This window comes from Nerophis lumbriciformis, linkage group LG09 (genome assembly GCF_033978685.3).
Source record: "Nerophis lumbriciformis linkage group LG09, RoL_Nlum_v2.1, whole genome shotgun sequence".
In the NCBI taxonomy this organism is placed as follows: domain Eukaryota; kingdom Metazoa; phylum Chordata; class Actinopteri; order Syngnathiformes; family Syngnathidae; genus Nerophis; species Nerophis lumbriciformis.
This window is the reverse complement of record NC_084556.2, coordinates 50586218-50600348: the sequence shown is the minus strand read 5'-3', so window position 1 is coordinate 50600348 and position 14131 is coordinate 50586218.

Below are 14131 nucleotides of genomic sequence, written 5' to 3'. Positions count from 1 at the left end.
TGTCACTCACTCCGTGGGGTCCAATCTTCCCCGTGGGGACTGAAGTGGGCACAAGCATTGCAATCAATAGAGGAGGACTTCCTGATGGGCGTGGTACAGTTTTTTTTTTGTTTTTTTTATAAAAAAAATTTTTTGGTCAATGACACTATTGCAGTGTGTGAAAACAACCTGGTGGCTACCTTTTCCTGACAAAGTGTGTGTGTGTGCGTGTGTGTGTGTGTGAGCGTGTGTTCATCACTATTCATGATGTCATCTGCATATTTCTCCAACAGGGAGCACATTAGCATGAGACACAAAGAATCACTTGAATTTTTAACAAGATGATAAGAAGGCGACACAGAGATGCGCTCCTGCTGAATCAGCGAGAAGTGTGTGTGCGCGTGTGTGTGTGTGTGTGTGTGTGTGTGTGTGTGTGTGTGTGTGTGGTGGGTGGCAGCATACTCCACACTGACAGGTAAACACAAACAATGGAGGAGGACATCAGCAGGCATCGACGGCGTCCACCATGGCCGCCGTCATTATGCTCTCCATCTTCAATCAGGCTTTAAGGACGTCCCCGATGGTCCGGGGGGGTCTTTTGTCTCTTCCCGCCTGTCCCTCGGGGCTCCTCGGGGGGGGGGGGGCCTCTCGGGGGGCCCCGTGTAGTACCACTCCTAAAGTGTCAAGGCTGCCCGGGGTCTGCATGGCGTCCCTCTGGGGCGGAAGGCGTGCGGGCGGGCCGAGTGGGTTCCGGTGTTAAGTGCTCGATTAACGACCATTTGTGTGTGGATGCGCCATTAAGGCGAGTGCCGTCGGGGGAGGGGCAGATGGGGTTAGGGTGTTAGCACGCGCACGTGTGAGATTGACAGAGAAGTGAAAGCGTTGGAAATAGCGCTCAACTGTTGTGTCTTTTTATAAACTGCGGCTGGTGTTTGTGCGTCTGACAACGTCTCTCTACTTTTAGAATGGAACAACAACACACACACACACACACACACACACACACACACACACTCCTCCGCTAGGCCACAAGCTGTCTTTCCATTGTTGCGCAATAGTTCTGGCAACAACAACAACTGTTAGCATGATGAGAATAGACCAGTGGCATGAGGATGAAGAGGGTATTCAGTCTAAGGGCACAGATGTCAAAGTCAATGCCCGGGGGCCAGATGTGGCCCGCCACTTCATTTTATTTGGCTTTAAAAAGCCTGGGAAAAAAAGTATGTATCAATAAAGTACTGTAACTTTTCTTACTAAATGTATTATTTCTTTCTATTTTGGGAGAAGAAAAAAAATACGCACTCCATGTCATCGCAAATTATGTTAACTTAAGTATTGTCTAATTATGCAAAAATGCATTATCGAACATTCAAACCATTTTTTTAAAATAGAAATAAATATTAATAATAAGGATTTCAAAAAAAGTTATCCATCAAATTGTGCAATGTAAAAGTAGCAATAGATTTCATGGTGAAATTGTGAAATTTACTGTGGTTTTTACAGCATTTTTCTCTAAATTAAAAAAAAAAAACAGTACTTTTTTTTTACTGTAATAAACTGTCATTTTTCATTTAAAAAAACAACGATAAAGACAAACGGACAGCGCAGGTGCCAACATTTTACTGTAATTTTTTTTATTTACAGTAAAAGAACAAATTTAAATTTACAGTAAAATTTTGGCAACTGAGCTACCCTTTTTTTTTTCTTACCATAAAAACAGCAGTACTGTTTTTCCATTTACAGTACTATACACTCAATTGTAAGGTGAAATGACTGCAACTTACCATTTTTTTTTTACATTTTAGTTTTTAAAATGTCCCTTGAGGGGACAGAATTTTTGTCACGCCCTCCCCCCTCCGAAAATTACTTTTAGTATATATATATATATATATATTTTTTTTTTTACCATAAAAACAGCAGTACTGTTTTTCAATTTACAGTAATATACACTCAATTTTAAGGTGAAATTATTGCAACTTGCCATATTTTTTTTACATTTTAGTTTTTAAAATGTCCCCTGAGGGGACAGAATTTTTGTCACGCCCTCCCCCCTCCGAAAATGTATTTTATTTTTGGTTTTTTTGGGGTTTTTTTACCATAAAAATAATAGTATTTTTTTTTTTCATTTACAGTAATATACACTCAATTTAAAGATGAAATTATTGCAATTTACCATATTTTTTTTACATTTTAGTTTTTAAAATGTCCCCTGAGGGGACAGAATTTTTGTCATGCCCTCCCCCCTCCGAAAATTAATTTTAGTTTTTTGGGGTTTTTTTTAACATAAAAACAGCAGTACTGTTTTTCCATTTACAGTAATAGTCACTCAATTTTAAGGTGAAATTATTGCAACTTACCATATTTTTTTTACATTTTAGTTTTTAAAATGTCCCCTGAAGGGACAGAATTTTTGTCACGCCCTTCCCCCTCCGAATTTTTTTTATTTTTTTAACCATAAAAACAGCAGTATATATTGTTTTTCCATTTACAGTAATATACACTCAATTTTAAGGTGAAATGATTGCAACTTACCATATTTTTTTTACATTTTAGTTTTTAAAATGTCCCCTGAGGGGACAGAATTTTTGTCACGCCCTCCCCCCTCTGAAAATTACTTTTAGTATATATATATATATATATATTTATTTTTTTTTACCATAAAAACAGCAGTACTGTTTTTCCATTTACAGTAATATACTCTCAATTTTAAGATGAAATTATTGCAACTTACCTTGTTTTTTTACATTTTAGTTTTTAAAATGTCCTTTGAGGGGACAGAATTATTGTCACGCCCTCCCTGCTACGAAAATATTTTTATTTTTATTTTTTATTTTTTTATTTTTTTACCATAAAAACAGCAGTATTGTTTTTTCCATCCATCCATCCATCCATTTCCTACCGCTTATTCCCTTTGGGGTCGCGGGGGGCGCTGGAGCCTATCTCAGCTACAATCGGGCGGAAGGCGTCGTACACCCTGGACAAGTCGCCACCTCATCGCAGGGCCAACACAGATAGACAGACAACATTCACACTCACATCCACACACTAGGGCCAATTTAGTGTTGCCAATCAACTTACACTCAATTTTAAGATGAAATTATTGCAACTTACCATATTTTTTTTACATTTTAGTTTTTAAAATGTCCCCTGAGGGGACAGAATTTTTGTCACGCCCTCCCCCCTCTGAAAATTAATTAATTTATTTTTTACCATAAAAACAGCAGTATTGTTTTTCCATTTACAGTAACATACACTCAATTTTAAGGTGAAATTATTGCAATTTACCATATCTTTTTTACATTTTAATTTTTAAAATGTCCCCTTAGGGGACATAATTTTTATCACGCCCTCCCCCCTCCGAAAATTAATTTTAGTATATATATATTTTTTTTTTTTACCATAAAAACAGCAGTACTGTTTTTCCATTTACAGTAATATACACTCAATTTTAAGGTGAAATTATTGCAATTTACCATATATTTTTTTAAATTTTAGTTTTTAAAATGTCCCCTGAGGGGACAGAATTTTTGTCACGCCCTCCCCCCTCCGAAAATTAATTTTAGTTTTTTGGGGTTTTTTAACATAAAAACAGCAGTACTGTTTTTCCATTTACAGTAATAGTCATTCAATTTTAAGGTGAAATTATTGCAACTTACCATATTTTTTTTTACATTTTAGTTTTTAAAATGTCCCCTGAGGGGACAGAATTTTTGTCATGCCCTTCCCCTTCCGAATTTTTTTTATTTTTTTAACCATAAAAACAGCAGTACCGTATATATTGTTTTTCCATTTACAGTAATATACACTCAATTTTAAGGTGAAATTATTGCAACTTACCATATTTTTTTTACATTTTAGTTTTTAAAATGTCCCCTGAGGGGACAGATTTTTTGTCACGCCCTCCCCCCTCCGAAAATGTATTTTAGTTATTGTTTTAAAAATTTTTACCATAAAAACAGCAGTATTGTTTTTCCATTTACAGTAATATACACTCAATTTTAAGGTGAAATTATTGCAACTCACCATATTTTTTTTACATTTTAGTTTTTAAAATGTCCCCTGAGGGGTCAGAATTTTTGTCATGCCCTCCCCCCTCCGAAAATAAATTTCAGTTTTTTGGGGGTTTTTTTACCATAAAAACAGCGGTATTGTTTTTTCCATTTACAGTAATATACACTCAATTTAAAGATGAAATTATTGCAACTTACCATATTTTTTTTACATTTTAGTTTTTAAAATGTCCCCTGAAGGGACAGAATTTTTGTCACGCCTTCCCCCCTCCGAATTTTTTTTTATTTTTTTTAACCATAAAAACAGCAGTATATATTGTTTTTCCATTTACAGTAATATACACTCAATTTTAAGGTGAAATTATTGCAACTTACCATATTTTTTTTACATTTTAGTTTTTAAAATGTCCCCTGAGGGGACAGAATTTTTGTCACGCCCTCCCCCCTCCGAAAATTACTTTTAGTATATATATATATATATATATATATATATATATATATATATATATATTTTACCATAAAAACAGCAGTACTGTTTTTCCATTTACAGTAATATACTCTCAATTTTAAGATGAAATTATTGCAACTTACCTTGTTTTTTTTACATTTTAGTTTTTAAAATGTCCTCTGAGGGGACAGAATTTTTGTCACGCCCTCCCCCCTCCGAAAATTACTTTTAGTATATATATATATATATATATATATATATTACCATAAAAACAGCAGTACTGTTTTTCCATTTACAGTAATTACTCTCAATTTTAAGATGAAATTATTGCAACTTACCTTGTTTTTTTTACATTTTAGTTTTTAAATTGTCCTCTGAGGGGACAGAATTTATGTCACGCCCTCCCCCCTCCGAAAATTAATTTTAGTATTTTTTTTTTTTTTTTTCCACCATAAAAACTTTTTCCATTTACAGTAATAATCACTCAATTTTAAGGTGAAATTATTGCAACTTACCTTGCTTTTTTTACATTTTAGTTTTTAAAATGTCCTCTGAGGGGACAACATTTTTGTCACGCCCTCCCCCCTCCAAAAATTTATTTATTTATTTTTTACCTAAAAACAGCAGTATTGTTTTTCCATTTACAGTAATATACACTCGATGTTAAGGTGTAATTATTGCAACTTACCATATTTTTTTTACATTTTAGTTTTTTAAATGTCCCCTGAGGGGACAGAATTTTTGTCACGCCCTCCCCCCTCCAAAAATTAATTTTAGTTTTTTTGGGGGTTTTTTACCATAAAAACAGCAGTACTGTTTTTCCATTTACAGTAATATACACTCAATTTTAAGGTGAAATGATTGCAACTTACCATATTTTTTTTACATTTTAGTTTTTTAAATGTCCCCTGAGGGGACAGAATTTTTGTCACGCCCTCCCCCCTCCAAAAATTAATTTTAGTTTTTTTGGGGTTTTTTTACCATAAAAACAGCAGTACTGTTTTTCCATTTACAGTAATATACACTCAATTTTAAGGTGAAATGATTGCAATTTACCTTTTTTATATTTGAAAAAATGAATGTCATTAAAAATCAATAAAAAACGCCAGCTGACACAAAATTGAATTAATTGAATTGAAGTCATCCAGCTGCTATACAATTATAAAATAATATTGCTGAATAGACCCACCTGCTCCCAGTGCCACCCACACTGGTTTAAACATAGTTTAAAAATGTAGATAATGGGCTTCACCACATAAAGTGCGCTAAGTCTCTATAGAAAAGTGCTATATAAATAAAATTAACTTCACATTTTTATTTTATTTGTTTTAATCTGCCCCTTAGGTCATCCAGCTGCTATAAAATTATAAAATAATACTGCTGAATAGACCCACCTGCTCCTAGTGCCACCCACACTGGTTTAAACATAGCTTAAAAATTTAGATAATGGGTTTCACTACATAACGTGCGTTAAGTCTCTATAAAAAAGTGCTATATAAAAATAATTCACTTCACATTTTTATTTTATTTGTTTTAATCTGCCCCTTAAATCATCCAGCTGCTATAAAATTATAAAATTATATTGCTGAATAGACCCACCTGCTCCGAGTGCCACCCACACTGGTTTAAACATAGCTTAAAAATGTAGATAATGGGTTTCACTACGTAAAGTGCGTTAAGTCTCTATAGAAAAGTGCTATATAAAAATAATTCACTTCACGTTTTTATTTTATTTGTTTTAATCTGCCCCTTAAGTCACCCAGCAGCCATAAAATTATAAAATAATATTGCTGAATAGACCCACCTGCTCCCAGTGCCACCCACACTGGTTTAAACGTAGCTTCAAAATGTAGATAATGGGTTTCACTACGTAAAGTGCGCTAAGTCTCTATAGAAAAGCGCTATATAAATATAATTCACTTCACATTTTTATTTTATTTGTTTTAATCTGCCCCTTAAATCATCCAGCTGCTATAAAATTATAAAAGTATATTGCTGAATAGACCCACCTGCTCCGAGTGCCACCCACACTGGTTTAAACATAGCTTAAAAATGTAGATAATGGGTTTCACTACGTAAAGTGCGTTAAGTCTCTATAGAAAAGTGCTATATAAAAATAATTCACTTCACATTTTTATTTTATTTGTTTTAATCTGCCCCTTAAGTCATCCAGCTGCTATAGAATTATAAAATAATATTGCTGAATAGACCCACCTGCTCCCAGTGCCACCCACACTGGTTTAAACATAACTTCAAAATGTAGATAATGGGTTTCACTACGTAAAGTGCGTTAAGTCTCTATAGAAAAGCGCTATATAAATATAATTCACTTCAAATTTTTATTTTATTAGTTTTAATCTGCCCCTTAAGTCATCCAGCTGCTATAAAATTATAAAATAATATTGCTCAATAGACCCACCTGCTCCCAGTGCCACCCACACTGGTTTATACATAACTTCAAAATGTAGATAATGGGTTTCACTACGTAAAGTGCGTTAAGTCTCTATAGAAAAGCGCTATATAAATATAATTCACTTCACATTTATGTTTTATTTGTTTTAATCTGCCCCTTAAATCATCCAGCTGCTATAGAATTATACAATAATATTGCTGAATAGACCCACCTGCTCCCAGTGCCACCCACACTGGTTTAAACATAGCTTCAAAATGTAGATAATGGGCTTCACCACATAAAGTGCGCTAAGTCTCTATAGAAATGTGCTAGATAAATAAAATTAACTTCACATTTTTATTTTATTTGTTTTAATCTGCCCCTTAATTCATCCAGCTGCTATAAAATTATAAAATACTATTGCTGAATAGACCCACCTGCTCCTAGTGCCACCCACACTGGTTTAAACATAGCTTACAAATGTAGATAATGGGTTTCACTACGTAAAGTGCATTAAGTCTCTATAGAAAAGAGCTATATAAATATTGTTCACTTCACATTTTTATTTTATTTGTTTTAATCTGCCCCTTAAGTCATCCAGCTGCTATAAAATTATAAAATAATATTGCTGAATAGACCCACCTGCTCCCAGTGCCACCCACACTGGTTTAAACGTCGCTTAAAAATGTAGATAATGGGTTTCACTACGTAAAGTGCGCTAAGTCTCTATAGAAAAGTGCTATATAAAAATAATTCACTTCACATTTTTATTTTATTTGTTTTAATCTGCCCCTTAAATCACCCAGCTGCTATACAATTATAAAATAATATTGCTGAATAGACCCACCTGCTCCCAGTGCCACCCACACTGGGTTAAACATAACTTCAAAATGTAGATAATGGGTTTCACTACGTAAAGTGCGTAAAGTCTCTATAGAAAAGTGCTATATAAATATAATTCACTTCACATTTTTATTTTATTTGTTTTAATCTGCCCCTTAAGTCACCCAGCTGCCATAAAATTATAAAATACTATTGCTGAATAGACCCACCTGCTCACAGTGCCACCCACACTGGTTTAAACGTCGCTTAAAAATGTAGATAATGGGTTTCACTACGTAAAGTGCGCTAAGTCTCTATAGAAAAGTGCTATATAAAAATAATTCACTTCACATTTTTATTTTATTTGTTTTAATCTGCCCCTTAAATCACCCAGCTGCTATAAAATTATAAAATAATATTGCTGAATAGACCCTTCCTGCTTCCAGTGCCACCCACACTGGTTTAAACATAGCTTAAAAATGTAGATAATGGGTTTCACAATGTAAAGTGCGCTAAGTCTCTATAGAAAATTGCTACATAAATAAAATTCACGTCACATTTTTATTTTGGACGGTCCATATATGTTGACAAGCACACGTAGGACGGTGCACGATCCCCCAACTTTGCACATGTTTCCGGCGTGCTAAACACAGACGCAAAATGGGGCCCGCAGAACAGTTTAAGTCTTGATAAATCGCACTTAACGCGCTGATTAACCATATTTGCATCTTCTCCTCCCAGTATTGCGGGCGTTCTGATATGTTCGGCGTATTCACATGGATCGCAACTCTCTGCTCACAAGTTTAGCGGATCAGGTTTGCTCGTTTTTTTTAGCGCACGCAAACCTTTGACGGATCAGGTACGCAACACGGCGGCCCGACAAAAGCACGTCGGGCTTGGATTGCGGAAAAAGTCAGCGCTTGGTGATGGTCGTCGTTTTATTCAGCAGGCACACGTGGTCACGTGACCCTTTACAGGAAGCGACCCCAGCACCGAAGGTCACGACAATGAGTGGACTGTGCTTGGCGGAGCTAATAAACGCAGTTTTGTGCTTTTTTTTTTTTTTTCCCATCGGAGTGGAGCATCTGCATCTCATCAGCCTCTCCCCTCCTTCACCTCCTTCTCTTCCGTCTCCCACTCACTCACTTCCTCTCTTCGCTCCCCTGCTGTTGTTGGCGTCTGACGCACACGCGCACGCGCACAGACACGCGCGCACCACACAGGTGTGCGCTGCCGTCAGTCACGTGATGAAGCGACGCAGATGTTGACGGGGCGGGGCCTTGTCTGTCCTGGACCTTCTCTTCCCAGGCCTCGCCGTCCTTCATCATCGTTATGGTCACGCCGCCCACGTCGCCCCCGAGATGACAACACAAAACGAAGACACTCCGCCATTGTTCCCCGTCAACATGTGCTTCCAATCATCGCCGTGTGAATGTTTTTATTTGCCCCATAGTCTTTGTGTCCGTGTCTTAGGCCCCGCCCCCCTCCCATGTCCGCGCCATGTCCCGTCCTGCACTATATCAGTCTTGCTGTTCTTGGCGGGAAGTCAGACCTCAGGCGGGTCCAGAGGTCTCTTTCCCAAGACATGTGCACCATGATCACACACACACACACACACACACGCATATTCTCTCTAAGCCCCGCCCACCTCTACACGCTCCGCCCCGTTGCTGAAGAAACGTCCCAATGGATCCAGCAGAGCTATAGCGTCATCTAGTCGCCAGTTGGCGATCACTGCAAGTAATACAGTCTATACCAGGGGTGTCAAACTCAAATACAGAGTGGGCCAAAATTTAAAACTGAACAAAGCCGCGGGCCAAGGTTGAACAAATTAACCTTTTAACAGGGACCCAAACAAGTTTTGCATTAAATATTGAACAAGCAAGGCTTATTTAACTTTATAGTGACATGCAAAATCCAGTTTCAAATAATAATAATAATAATTAAAAAATATCAATGGCATATCAAATACAATTTAAATAAAAATTGAATGCCTCTTTTCTATTTGCAGCCTTCTGAGGTAAATATCAACATTAACTTTTTCCACAGGCTAATACATTTCAAAATAAAATAACAATGAATAAACCAATCATTCAGGACTTTAAACTGCTCAGTTTGCAACACACTGATCTAATCTGATGTGCCCAAGCCAGATACCTGCCATCTTTTCTTGGATGCTAGTTCATTAATGTTCGGATTTAGGCTTTGAGCTGAGGTAACCTTCATTATCCAACGAAGGTGTTCATCCGGCCAAGATCTTCAGCTCTCACTGGATCGGTTCGCAGCCGAGTGTGAAGCGACTGGGATGGGAATCAGCACCTCCAAGTCCGAGTCCATGGTTCTCTCCCGGAAAAGGGTGGAGTGCCATCTCCGGGTTGGGGAGGAGATCTTGCCCCAATTGGAGGAGTTCAAGTACCTCGGAGTCTTGTTCACGAGTGGGGGAAGAGTGGATCGTGAGATCGACAGGCGGATCGGTGCGGCGTCTTCAGTAATGCGGACGCTGTATCGATCCGTTGTGGTGAAGAAGGAGCTGAGCCGGAAGGCAAAGCTCTCGATTTACCGGTCGATCTACGTTCCCATCCTCACCTATGGTCATGAGCTTTGGGTCATGACCGAAAGGACAAGATCACGGGTACAAGCGGCCGAAATGAGTTTCCTCCGCCGAGTGGCGGGGCTCTCCCTTAGAGATAGGGTGAGAAGCTCTGTCATTAGGGGGGAGCTCAAAGTAAAGCCGCTGCTTCTCCACATCGAGAGAAGCCAGATGAGGTGGTTCGGGCATCTGGTCAGGATGCCACCCGAACGCCTCCCTAGGAAGGTGTTTCGGGCACGTCCGACCGGTAGGAGGCCACGGGGCAGAGACCCAGGACACGCTGGGAAGACTATCTCTCCCGGCTGGCCTGGGAACGCCTCGGGATCCCCCGGGAGGGGCTGGATGAAGTGGCTGGGGAGAGGGAAGTCTGGGCTTCCCTGCTTAAGCTGCTGCCCCCGCGACCCGACTTCGGATAAGCGGAAGAAGATGGATGGATGGATGGATGGTGTTCATTAGTCATTATATCTCGTAGTCCACCCGGACCACAGTCTATGGGGCGTGCCTTAGAGGCACTGCCTTTAACGTCCGCTATGAGCTGTCGTCACGTCCACTTTTCATCCATTCTAACAACGTGCCTGCCCAGTCACAAGATATGTTCAGCTTCTGCATAGACACACATGAAAATGCAACGCATACTTGATCAACAGTGATACAGGTTACACTGAGGGTGCCCGTATAAACAACTTTAACAATGTTAGAAATATACGCTACACTGTGAATCCACACCAAACAAGAATGACAAACACATTTCGGGAGAACATCTGCATCGTGACACAACAGAACAAATAACCAGAACCCTTTGCAGCACTAACTCCTCCGGGACGCTACAATATACACCCCGCTACCACCAAACCCCGCCCCCCCACCCTCCGCCTTGTAGCTCCCGTAAGAGTTAGTGCTGCAAAGGGTTCTGGGTATTTGTTCTGTTGTGTTTATGTTGTGTTACGGTGCGGATGTTCTCCCGAAATGTGTTTGTCATTCTTGTTTGGTGTGGATTCACAGTGTGGCGTATATTTCTAACAAAACTTATAGTTGTTTATAGCGCAACCCTCAGTGTAACTTGTATCCCTGTTGATCAAGTATGCGTTGCATTCCCTTGTGCGTGCGTGCGTGCGTGCGTGCGTGCAGAAGCCGCACATATTATGTGACTGGGCCAGCACATGTTGAACTGGCTGAAAAGCAAATGTGACGTTTATCGGGACGGGCACTGAAATCTGGTACTTTCCCGGGAGAGTTGGTGATAGCAGGTCCATTCTATGTGTCATACTTGATCATTCCGCGATATTGACATATTTTTGCTGAAAGGATTTAGTAGAGAACATCGACGATAAAGTTCGCAACTTTTGGTCGCTGATAAAAAAGCCTTGCCTGTACCGGAAGTAGCAGACGAGTAGCGTGACGTCACCGGTTGTGGAGCTCCTCACATCCGCACATTGTTTATAATCATGGCCACCAGCAGCGAGAGCGATTCGGACCGAGAAAGCGACGATTTCCCCATTAATTTGAGCGAGGATGAAAGATTTGTGGATGAGGAAAGTGAGAGTGAAGGACTGGAGGGCAGTGGGAGCGATTCAGATAGGGAAGATGCTGTGAGAGGCGGGTGGGACTTGATATTTAGCTGGGAATGACTAAAAGAGTAAATGAACACAAGACATAGCCACAACACAACCAGGCTTATATTTAATATGCCACAAATTAATCCCGCATAACAAACACCTTCCCCCTCCCGTCCATATAACCCGCCAATACAACTCAAACACCTGCACAACACACTCAATCCCACATCCCAAAGTACCGTTCACCTCCCCAAAGTTCATACAGCACATATATTTCCCCAAAGTCCTCAAAGTTACGTACGTGACATGCACATAGCGGCACGCACGTACGGGCAAGCGATCAAATGTTTGGAAGCCGCAGCTGCATGCGTACTCACGGTACCGCGTCTGCGCATCCAACTCAAAGTCCTCCTGGTAAGAGTCTCTTGTTGTCCCAGTTCTCCACAAAGCTTGACTGTCATCTTCCGGGAATGTAAACAATGAAACACCGGCTGTGTTATCCGGCACAACAGTCAAGGGGGTGCATTCTACGGCGGGGGTGCAATACACCTGCCGCAATACACCGCTTCCCACCTACAGCTTTCTTCTTTGCTGTCTCCATTGTTCATTGAACAAATTGCAAAAGATTCACCAACACAGATGTCCAGAATACTGTGGAATTTTGCGATGAAAACAGACGGCTTAATAGCTGGCCACCATGCTGTCCCAAAATGTCCTCTACAATCCGTGACGTCACGCGCAGACGTCATCATACCGAGACGCTTTCAGCAGGATATTTCGCGCAAAATTTAAAATTGCACTTTAGTAAGCTAACCCGGCCGTATTGGCATGTGTTGCAATGTTAATATTTCATCATTGTTATATAAACTATCAGACTGCGTGGTCGGTAGTAGTGGGTTTCGGTAGGCCTTTAAATTCTAAGTTAATGATTATTTGCAAAAAAAAAAAAAAAAGTTTCTCAGTTGGAACATTAAGTATCTTGTCTTTGCAGTCTATTCAATATTGAATATAAGCATACATGCCAACCCTCCCGGATTTTCCGGGAGACTCCCGAAATTCAGCGCCTCTCCCGAAAACCTCCCGGGACAAATTTTCTCCCGAAAAACTCCCGAAATTCAGGCGGACCTGAGTGACGTGTTGACAACACACAACAACAGTGTCTACCGTAAAGCAGTTCGTCTGCCGTAAACAGCAATGTTGTGACACTTTTAAACAGGACAATACTGACATCTACTGTACATGCATATGTGACCCACACATAATGTGTCACATTTTTGTGTTGATTTATTTATTTTATTTTGTGGTTTGAATTCGTTTTTGGAGCTGTCATTACACATTTATCAGTATTCACATTGGTCAGTAGGGGGCAGTAGGGCGTTTCTTCCCAATTGAATGCTATCACCTGCAGACCGGAAGTGTCTTGTCATTCTGATGAGCGCGACCAGTCTGTGAACAATTGAAACGTCCTGTGTGCTTTTTCCTTCTGTATAACAGGTTAGTTTTGGTGAATCACCTCACTGAATAATATCCATGTGATCTTTATAAGTTTAAGTACATATTCTGATGGTGGAGCCTAACTCTAAAGTGTTTGTGAGTTGTATTTGTAAATGAACACTGAAATTCAAGTATTTATTTTATTTATATATATATATATATATATATATATATATATATATATATATATATATATATATATATATATATATATATATATATATATATACATATGTATGTATATATATATATATATATGTATATATGTGTATATATATATATATATATATGTATATATATATATATATATATATATATAGCTAGAATTCACTGAAAGTCAAGTATTTCTTATATATATATATATATATATATATATATATATATATAGCTAGAATTCACTGAAAGTCAAGTATTTCTTATATATATATATATATATATATATATATAGCTAGAATTCACTGAAAGTCAAGTATTTCTTATATATATATATATATATATATATATATATATATATATATATATATATATATAGCTAGAATTCACTGAAAGTCAAGTATTTCTTATATATATATATATATATATATATATATATATATATATATATATATATATATATATATATATATATTAACCACGCCCCCCCGCCCCACCCCCGACCACGCCCCCACCCCCCACCTCCCGAAATCGGAGGTCTCAAGGTTGGCAAGTATGAATATAAGTTGAAAAAGATTTGCAAATGATTGTTTTGTTTTGAACTTTATTACACCTTGGAGCGCTTTTTCCCGGTCCATTGTTTTTCCTGCTTTCCCTATCTGCGCCTAATGACTGAGCTACGTGACG